This window comes from Polypterus senegalus, chromosome 4 (assembly GCF_016835505.1).
Source record: "Polypterus senegalus isolate Bchr_013 chromosome 4, ASM1683550v1, whole genome shotgun sequence".
Classification (NCBI taxonomy): Eukaryota; Metazoa; Chordata; class Cladistia; order Polypteriformes; family Polypteridae; genus Polypterus; species Polypterus senegalus.
In genome coordinates this window covers 51,926,040-51,936,951 of record NC_053157.1, presented here as the reverse complement: position 1 = coordinate 51,936,951, position 10,912 = coordinate 51,926,040, and positions in this window count along the sequence as shown.

Below are 10,912 nucleotides of genomic sequence, written 5' to 3'. Positions count from 1 at the left end.
GTCTGGATGCTGTCTAGACAGGTGTATGACCCGGAGAGAACAGGAAGTTGAGTCCATTCGCTCACACTGAACACCGGAAATGAAGGGCGACGTCTGTGAAGTACTCGTGGTCTTCATGATCCACAGCCCAACTGAGTCGTGCCTACAGCTGATATTGTACACTAAAAACAAAGTCTTTTCATGAGTTACATTTTGAAATCAGCAAAATAACAAAAACTTAATTGGTCTTATCTGGCACATTGTTCATTTATTTTTGCAGAGTTTGTTATTAGGCATAAATGCATAATAACAACATACATTTCTTTTCATTTAAAATATGCTTACTTTTATTTCAGATGTGAAAAGCCAATAGGTAAAGCACAGAGTTTATTTAAAAGTTGAAGTTCTAGACTCCTGGCATGTGCGACACAACTGTTTGTTCACATTCCGGCTATGTTTGAGTTTATGGTGTGGCCTGCAGCCTTGTATCTGTTGCTTTTGGAACAAACTCCATGAGTTATGTTGGTGTTCATCAGTGAATTCAAGGCCCTCCTTTTTTTTTTATTCTTGATTTCCTAGTGTTGTCTTTTGGCTATGTCTCTTTCCCTTCTCCCAGTTCCGTTCTTCGCTCAAAATGCTGGCATGTAGTGAAGTCAGTACATTACCAAGGTGTCGGGAAACCTGCAGACACTTCAGATGTCTAGAACCTCAGTTTGACACCCCTGCTCTGAATTGTAGCCACATATTTATCCAGGGTTGGCTCATGCCTTATGCCAGGTGTTCCCAGGATGGACTCTGGGTTCCATAACCCAAAAACACTAAGCAGGTCAGAAAATAGATGGGTGACTTGATGGGCCTGACATGGTCCAGTCATTAGGCCATGTGAAGGAAATTCTTCAAATTTGCAGTTTTAAAAAGAGTCATAATCTCACTGCCTTCTGAAAACACTACTGTCAACTTTGTGCCATTTATTCTGATGCCATCCAAATATAATCTCATGCAAAATGAATATGCCATGCAATGGGAAAAAAGCCAGCGATCAGAGTTATTTTAAAGAGCATTCAGTGCCTCTTTGTGAATAGATTTTAATTGCAGCCATAGTCCCGATCACAGCTGCTGGATGTTTGCCTTGCAGCTGTTTACGGCTTTTGAGATTTGTAATGGAAAGAAGAAATTTACGAAACATTGAGCTTAAATAAAATCCCATCAAAGTTAAATAGAGCATCTGTGTCAGAGGCAGCCTTCTTGAAATTTCACTACTTGCTTTTTATGAAGCACAAGAGGTTAAGGTGAAAAGGGCAGACCCTGAGGAAGCCATTCCATTGAGCAAAAGACAGCGGAGAAATGGAATCAATTGACCTCAATGTGCTTGGAATTTCAGTCTTTGCAGTAGTAGATGGTCCAGTCTGAGTGAAAACCAGCCTCTGGAACAGGTCACATATCCATTCAATTCAAACCTGCTTAACCCAATTCACCATTCAGAATGGTAAGAAACGAATCCAAAGCTAGCACAAAAGAACATGACAAAAGTTCATAATAGGGTCTCAAGTCAAACAACCATAGTGGACAATGCAAGAGGCTGCAGATCAAGGCATGGAGCCACACACAGGCTGTACGGCAAACTAACCAATTGCCAACGGAGGATAATATCCCAGATGACACGGACGACCAGAGAAGACTGATAATGTCACAAGGCATTCACAGGCTTTGGTAGCCATTGTCACACACGTGCACTTGGGAGCTCGAAGGAAGGTAATTCCACACCAGACCAGGGGGTGGCGAGGTGCACTGCAGACCCGTTACAGAAAATGACGTCACTTCCTGCCCAGAAAATGTCCCTTCCGGTCATATGCCAGATGACATCACTTCTGGTCCAGAAGACACCCCTTTCAGTCACAAGCCCGATGACGTCACTCAAACCTGTATAGGGTGGTCCAGATCTAATTATGCAAATTTCATTACGCTATAACTTATTAAGTTTATTACATAGAAAATCACCCGAAAAATCCTGGACTATCGAGAACTGTGTGAACTGACGATCGTCCCCGCATAAATCAAAGTCATCCAGACAATCTGGATCTGCATAATTACATCTGGACCACCCTGTACACATCTGTACTAAAAATTCATCCATTTGCAGCCAGGAAAAATTATACGGGTGGCTGCCGCAACTCTTGTTTGTGGCTCTTGTCTCATCATGTGCTCAAGCATCGCGTAGCCAGGAAATGGCTTATTGTTTAAGGCTGTGTAGAACGTACTCAATTAGAAATTGCTACAGAGAAGACCAGTAGTGAGGCACGAAAAGGCCATTTGCACGCTGTTTCACAAAAATTGAGTCTAAAATTCAGGTTGTAGATGGTTTCACAATTGCCAAAACTCACTAAAGAGTTTGTTGGTGCCTAAAAATGGAAAACAAGGAATATGGTTCCCTAATGCTTCATTCATAAATCTGTATGCGTTACCTGTGTCCTTTTCTGCACTCCTCACCTGTAAAATCAATTCAATTTCTGGCTTTCTCTCACATCAGCGCTGAGAAGTGCACTGCATTCTTTTGAGAATGTGACAGACTGCATACTTTCCACATAAGGACACTTAAACTCACCATCGTGCACACTACTAGGATTTCTTCACAGGAAAAGAGAAAAGTCGCCACTGCCAAGTCACAGCTGTTACCAAGTGACTGCCTTACCCCATATATGCATTGTTTTGGCAATTTTATTTTTTTATTGTTGCTATCTTTATTTAAATACTTAGTAACAGGCAGATGCATTATGGCACAACTTTCATTGAAAGCAAAATACGTTTTATTTAGCAAATTTTTTGTGACGTGAAACACCAAGTTTCTCCTTTTTGTAAAATGAAACATTGAATTTTGCTGCAAATTCAATTTCATGCAAATCACTCCACTCATCAATAATGACCAGCTGTCACAGGCGAGAGCAGCCTAATAGCATCATTTGAACATTACACATTTTCTGATGATAACAGATCATTCATCCAAACAAACCAGCCAATCCTGGACACCTACAACATTTTTAATTCCTATGTGTAATATTTACTTACATTACATTTTGTCTGCCACTTATCTGCCCAAGCCAGTATGCTGTCCGAGTCCGTCTGCAATGAGTCAATGGATTCCAGATTACCTGCTAATTCACTTAACTTGGTATCATCTGCAAACTTAGCTATCTTTTTGTTTATATTTCTATATAGATCATTTACATATATATATATGTATATATATATATATATATATATATATATATATGTCCTTATATATAACTTGATACTATCCATATGTATGGTGTTCATGTCGTCAGTACCCGTATGTATGGTGTTCGCGTCAATACCTCGTCTCAGTACTGTATAAGTTAGAACCATGCAATAGGACTCAGCCCCTGTAGTTAGAACATAACGTGGCAAACGCGGATGCAGTATTGCATGATTGGCTAAGAATGTTCAGATGCTTCAGTGACGGCGCTGGACTGCCGAGTATAGCAAGTCGGTGTTGGTTTGAGCAGATAACAGTAAGTTCGGTTGGTTTTTGGAACGTTGCTTTCATGGGGCATACTTTCCAGGACTAACATTGTTGACTGACCTAAACCCTTCAACAGCTCCGGAACCGTAAGTAATTTAGAACGTATCGCCATTTGCTTGGTATGTTTTGGCATCCGTCCTTCTGACATCTATTGTCAAACTGAGTAATGACAGCTCGGTATTAACAACAGTCATTGTTTAAATTTTAGCCAATCTCAGATCTAAAATGACCACGGCAACATAATTATTACTGAGACTCTGATTAGAGTCGTAAAATACGGTTTGTTTTGAAAATTTGTTTGCCGGAAAAAATCAAACGAGGTGCGCTGAAGAGCTGAGTTCACATCTCGCAGCCCCGTTTAAACAGGAAGCACTTCATTACATCAGCCAAAAAGGTCTATTTTAAGCACAAATCAGTGTCATGATAACAAAATCCTTTGAAGTACTTAAAAAAACTAATAATTCTTTGCAGAGAAAGTATGGATTTCACAAACAGAGAATTTGTAGCCCGATTTGATCGGGCTTCCAGTCACTAGTACTGTATATGTAACAGTAGCTCCAGCACCAACTCCTGAGCGACACCACTCTTATTAACCAATTCTGATAAAATACGGCCCCCTTTTCACATGATTTTCTATTTCCCTGTGTTGTTTAGATTGCACATCAACCCATGTCATCTCCAAGTGCAATCCAGTGCTCATCAGTCTCAAACAAGAAGTGCAACTCATCACTGAAGAAGATCTGATGCCAGTCCAGATTGCCTGAACCTGATATCAGACACCATGCATAGAGTTCCTTTCCTGTGATTAGCTGAATTGTGATTCATACCATCATCTGGGGCCTCATGTATAAACGGTGCGCATGCACAGAAATGTTGCGTACGAACGTTTCCACATTCAAATTGCGATGTATAAAACCTAAACTTGGAGTAAAGCCACGCACATTTCCACAGTAGCTCATACCCTGTCGTACGCAAGTTCTCTGCTCGGTTTTGCAGACTGGCGGCACCCAGCGTCAAAGCAGTGCTACTGTTCCTGTGTGGCTATCCTTTCTTTTCCTGAAGCAGCTTTATAAATACACTGAAATTAACCACATATTTTTTATTAGTTTAATGCATCTGACTGTAATTAACCAGTAACAATATAATGAATCCCAGAATGGTCAAACTATTCTAAATACCATAGCTGCTTTAGCGTTGTTGCTCTCACTGCACCTTCTTCATCTTTCAGCTGCTCCCGTTAGGGGTTGCCACAGCGGATCATCTTTTTCCATATTACTACTCTAACTGTACCACTCGGAGAAGCTGATCAGAAAGAGAATTATCGGTACACTGCCTCAGCCATGCTTCCTATTTGAACTGCTTCTCACACGGCAAACGCTTCAGAGCCTTTACTGTACGGACCTTGTGGTTCAGAAAGAGTTTCATCCCAAGAACTAGAAACGCACTCAATCAAAAAAACTCATCATCTGCTCCTTGTAGAACTGTTTGTACTTTAAGTACAATCACCTCACTGTAAACTTGCGATATAGTTATAATATTGCACACCCTGAGCCACTTTTTAAAGCATGTATTTACATATGATGACAATATCATTTTTAAGATGAAATGCAGCAAAATATGTTAATTATATTATACACATAAAACTTTAACTTTATTTAAATAATCTATATTATTAATAATATAAGGACACGGTGTTGCTGTGCTAGCAAGGATCTGGCGCTCTGTTCACAGATTGTTCCTGCCTTGCGCTGTATGCTTCACTGAGACTAGCATGTAGGATAGAATAATTAAACATGTACTAGGAAGATATTTCAATGTTCCTTAAAAGTTTTGAAGAATCGGCGTTATAAGCTTACAGATGGCTTAACGTCCATTACAGAGCTGATTGCGTGGCGATCGGTTACTTGGAGAAAGAAAAGGAAGGACAGGAATTGGAGGTTAGTACGTTTGAAAAAGACAGTACTGCAGGGCCACCAAATCCCAGGGGCCGCTACGCCAATATATATTGAATATAAAACAGAAAAAGAAAATAACGACACATGTCGTTAATAACGTGCTTTAACTCCTATCATCATGAAAATGATATCATATAGCTCAGTATTTAAGTTATTCAGAGAGCTGTAATATCACGAATGTAATGGATTCTGTGTCCGGTCAGAGGTAGAGAAAGCCAGTTAAAGAAGCACGTAGTGATTCACACACATAGGCACATAGAAGATCAAATACTAAACAAAGCATTTAACGTGCTACTTTAATTACGATGTGATTTGAGAAACTGGTTAATTAAACGATTTTAAGATGAAGTTTATGATGTTCTACTTTAATGACAAAATAAACTACGTGATTAAAGTGGAAATTTCAAGATGGAAGTTGACATTTCGTGTTTTTCCCCCACTGTGTGCCTTTTTTTTTTGTCTGTACCCTAATAAGCTTTCATATGACACTCAGACGGTGGGCTACAACTCGCCTTTTCACGGCAACTTTAATATCTGACAACTTCTTTTTTATTTCTGGCACTGTGCAACTTTGTGAACTTGAGCTTTCGAGTTTCTCCGACATGCTATGTCACTCGATCAACTTCCTTTTGTTGTTTATACCATTGTTTAAACCAACAAACAGTACGTTTTTCTTTTCCTCCACTTGGTATTCGCTGAAATTCTTCCATTTTCCCTCTTGCTTTTCCCATTGTTTTTTCACAGAATGCTGAGCTTACGGGCTATTTATATTGATTTGCATATTCAAAAAGGTGTAATTCTGGGAGGAGTTGGGGCGGGACAGCAGGCGCGTGCACGTGCATTACTTTTCACGTTGACCGGGATTTATGTAGCGGAAGAACGCGGAAGTTAGCGAACGCACAGATTCCAGCATCTGGATTTTTCTGTGTGTAAGCACATTTCGGCTTTTGTGCTTATGTTATGTTATAGTGCGAATTCTACACAGCGTTATGCATGAGGCCCCGGGTCTGCATTTTCCAAAGTTCTCAAGGACAAAGTTGTTTTATGAAAAAACTGATGCCAGTAGAGTGACAGTCCTTGGTGCGACAAACATGCAGACCTAATCAGCCGTGCTCTGTGCTGCACTCCTCCTGAAACAATGCCATTGAAATGACTACACCTATAGTATTTGTGCGAGTGCTGCACATACAGTTGTCATTTCAGCCATCATGCTTCCATTCTCACTAGAGCAGCCCACCCTGAGGTGGCAGAGTTGGACGTAAACTCCCAACATTAGATTACAAGCCACCAGTTCTATCTCTGAGTGAAGGCGCGGGTTGGCCTTGGATGCCACCTGGTCCCACCAGGAGTCTTCATAAATCACCACTGCTGATGTTTCCGAGGGATGAGCCAAGCAAATGAGGACACCACACAAACCAAGAGGGTAAGTGGAACAGAGTTCAGTGCTTTTATTAAAATAGTCCATCAAAAATAAAGCGCTCAATAAGTGCAGTGCTTCTAAAAATAACAAATAATCCATAAAACACTGGAAATCCGTGAGATTAAAAACAAGACTTCAAATGAGATCAAAACTAACCCATAGTCAGTGGGTCATTGATCCTTCCAGATTTGGACGAGTCCAACACAACTCCCTCTCCAGCTCAACCATAGCTCACTCAGCTGGTGGAGACACTAGCAGCCACGGTCCTCTCCTCCCGACCACTCTCTTTGCTGCCTAGAGCTGCATAAGATCGATTGTCCTCCCAACTTCCTTTACACTCCCACAGTCGTCCCTCGGATCCCTGTGGAGGACGCTATCTTAATCGCACACGCTCCTCAAGGATAGTCAGTGGGCATGATCCACCCTTAGAGTGCCAAACCGTGCTGTTTTTCCCCACACTACCTCTCTATCCACTGCTGTTCTCACAGCTCTTCTACTCTTCGTTGTCTTTCTCCTCTTGTTTCTTCCTTTTTATTTGTTGGGGAGCGGTTGCAGATGCGATCACCTTAAGCTTGCCACAGGCAAATAATTAGACAATCAGACTGCCCGCATATGACAGCAAGGCAACACACGGATGGCTGCACACCTTGCACCAACCCGGAGATGAGCCATCACCTCAGATGAATGCTCGCACATGCTGTACTCCCCAGCAAGAGCACACATAATTATTTATTTAAAACTGCCGTTTTCTGGGCCATGAACCCGCGATACCACACAGTGCACTAAGGGAAATCTCCATCAGGCAGTAGATGTGTTTGCTTACCCTGTGATGGGGCTTTGCACTCCATAATACTTATTGCTTAAAATAATACCTAATGATAAATGCCCAATGAAAAAGTGCAGAATTTTTTTGCAAAGTGTGTCAGCGAAGACTTACAGTTCCTATCAAGGGTTTAACCCCCTGCCTAGTCAGCACACTAACCTGTGCCAGTGTGAATGTTCTCAGTCCACTATGAATTAGTGTTTGGCTGACTGAGGCCTATCGGATGAGTGAGTAGGTAGTAGGTGAGAACCATCACTCCACTGGTCCCTGTTTTGCTTGCCATGCTGTTAGCATAAGACTTTTCAAAATGTGATCATGTTCTTCATGGGTGAAAAGTGGGCAGGACAAAAAATGCAAGAAAGAGAACAGACCAGAAAATGAAGCTGAAAGGAGTCATGGTCGAAACAAATAGGAGTTATAAAGCCAGAAAGACAATGCAAACAAACCAAAACCTGAAATGCAACTAGAAAACATTGTAGAAAAGTCACAACATCCTAGAAATGATCGGAAAGCTAGCTGACTGCATATACAGTAGTTTGATGCAATATCTAGAAACCTGGACACTATGTAACGCATGAAGCCATTTTAAATATGATGACGTCACACATCAGAACTTCTGAACATCATCTAGCAGCAGCAGAGCAGTTACCATAAACTACATGGCTGCCACCATTTAAAAACACATAACATGATGGCACAAGCAATGAAAACAAAAATTGGAAATGCTGATGAAAATGAAAAATTGTCAAAGATGACAATCAAAAACAACAAAATTAAAATTATATTGAAAAATAGCTGCATACTCAAAAAACTCTAAATCACAATAGATAAACTCACTATTTGACTTACGAGACCTTTACTTCTCCTACATTCACTTGGCATCCTTAAATGTGCCTTACATTAGACTGGCATCCATCCCAAGACTGATTCCCTAATTACGCTCATTGATGCCAAGATGCCAGTCTTGCACTAAGCCGACTCAGATAATACATGAATGGATAAAGGCAGGTGCAAAGGTCTCTGCGCAAGTTTTCCCTATGCAGCACTCCTCATTATTTGCATCCGTCTCTTATTTGTTTATTGGAGGAGTCGAGAAATTTCAAAATGTTCAAAAGCAAGAGAATTAAAATAAAGGGCAAACCTAAATATGGAAAAGTGAGTTGGCGTCTGTGTATTAAAAGTAATCAGTAGTATGCTTCTTAGGAGAGGAAATCGCACAGTGAGGCGTACCTCTGACTCAGAAGAACAAGAACAGAAACACGAGGACTTAATGAGCACTCAGCGCTTTTTAGTGCCGGAGGAAGCTTAAGAGCTCTGACCTACATGACAAATTTGTTGTCTTATGTTTTGAATTCAGGCAGTACGCCAACCTGTTAACATCTGATGTGATATCTGTCACTTTTATTTACTTCCTAGACATGCTGGATTTCGACATCAACAAATTGGTCACTCATTAGTTAAGTCCAAGTGTTAGCCTTTCAAGACTCTTTTTGTTTTTTTTCTTCTGATGTTTCACTTTACCTCTATAAGAACACAAACTGGGCTCTGGCAACGTTACAAATATGGGACTTAATTCAGGATTTAAACAATTGAAAAGGACAGGCAAATGTGATCTAAGAGCACTACAACAGAGTGATTGATGGCTTTTGTGGAAAATTAGGAGACATTCATTCAACACGGAAGCTGTAACTTATGTACTAAAATGGAGGTGGGAGTCTGGAGCAAACCACCGAGTCACGTAGTGGAAAAGAAAACACCGGCACAAATTGGCACATAAAATAAGACGTCAGCGCTGAAGGGTATCCCTTCATTTCTAAACTATTTTCATACAAAGCGAAGAAGGTTTTTTAATCCTATAACTCGACAGATTTCATTTTACAAATTTAGACAGACTTATGATATTAAACAGGCTATGCAATCTGAACACTTCAAGAGTTTTAAGAATGTGCTAAAAATATGGTACGTCAATAAACAAATCCACTTTGGCGTACGCACAAAAATATTCCAACTCAAAACTTCCAGCTACAGCAGCCTTCAAATTTGGAACCTTGGACAGTCGCAGAGACTACACATGACAGAAATGGGGGGGCCGTGTATAAAAAGTGTTGTCATTTCTATATGATGTGACGAATTGTGTGCAAACACCCTTAAATGAAAGGCTGCAATGTGCACTTTAATCGTGTCTGAATTGTTTGATTTGTAATTTTAAACTCTGGAGCAGAGGTGTAAATCAAGGAAAAACGTGTCTTTTTTGGGGGCTCTGTATATTGAAAATGGTACATTTATTGAAAATTAACCCCAAAACTGAGTGATACATAAAAATGAAATACTCAAAGTAAAACAAATCCCTGTGGCCACTGGGGTTCTGCCTAAATGAGTATTGAACCCTTTCCCGACAGCATGTACCCTAAATTAAACTATTAATTAAACACAAGAAGAATCTCGTTGTCTTTCAAAACTCAACCCTACAATGGAAGCACAAGCTCACAGAATGAATGAGGTCTTCTCCAGTTGGGCATTTTCTGGTTCTCAGGTTTATTCTTACGTGAATAACTAGGTAGGATTTTGTTATAAAATTTCTCAAGTCCTTTATCTACCAAGTGCTTTACATGTTTGCAGTACTCGTGATTTATCTTTCCATTTCGGCACATGTTCATTCCCATACTTTTTCATCACAAATAATTGCATTTTCATATTTTTTATCTATTTTAAATTGTCAGAAAGATCAGTTTTTGTTCAGGTTATCATGAATAGAGCACACTATACACATTTTTGAAAAGTGAAAATCTCCCAGTGGAAAGCATTGGTAAATGTATCAACTCATCTGTTTTAAAACAGAACTACAGTATTCTGTGTGACTTCAGTTACAGATTTGTTTGCTGTTTAGATAATTACCTTGACTGAGTTCACTTCAACTGGTATGTTTTGTATAGTTTTTCTCTTAACTTGTTCAACATCTGCTCCCGACAGCAAACAGTATCTTTACTAATAAAAGGCAAAGCCCTCACTGACTCACTCACTTACTCATCACTAATTCTCCAACTTCCCGTACGTACTTATTTCGATGGTATGATGCCACTGTCGACCGCCATATTGAACTTTCCAACATCACTAATTTTACAACTTCCCGTGTAGGTAGAAGGCTGACTCCATCTTCACGAAATTTGGTAGGTGGCTTCCCTGCACTAACCAAAACT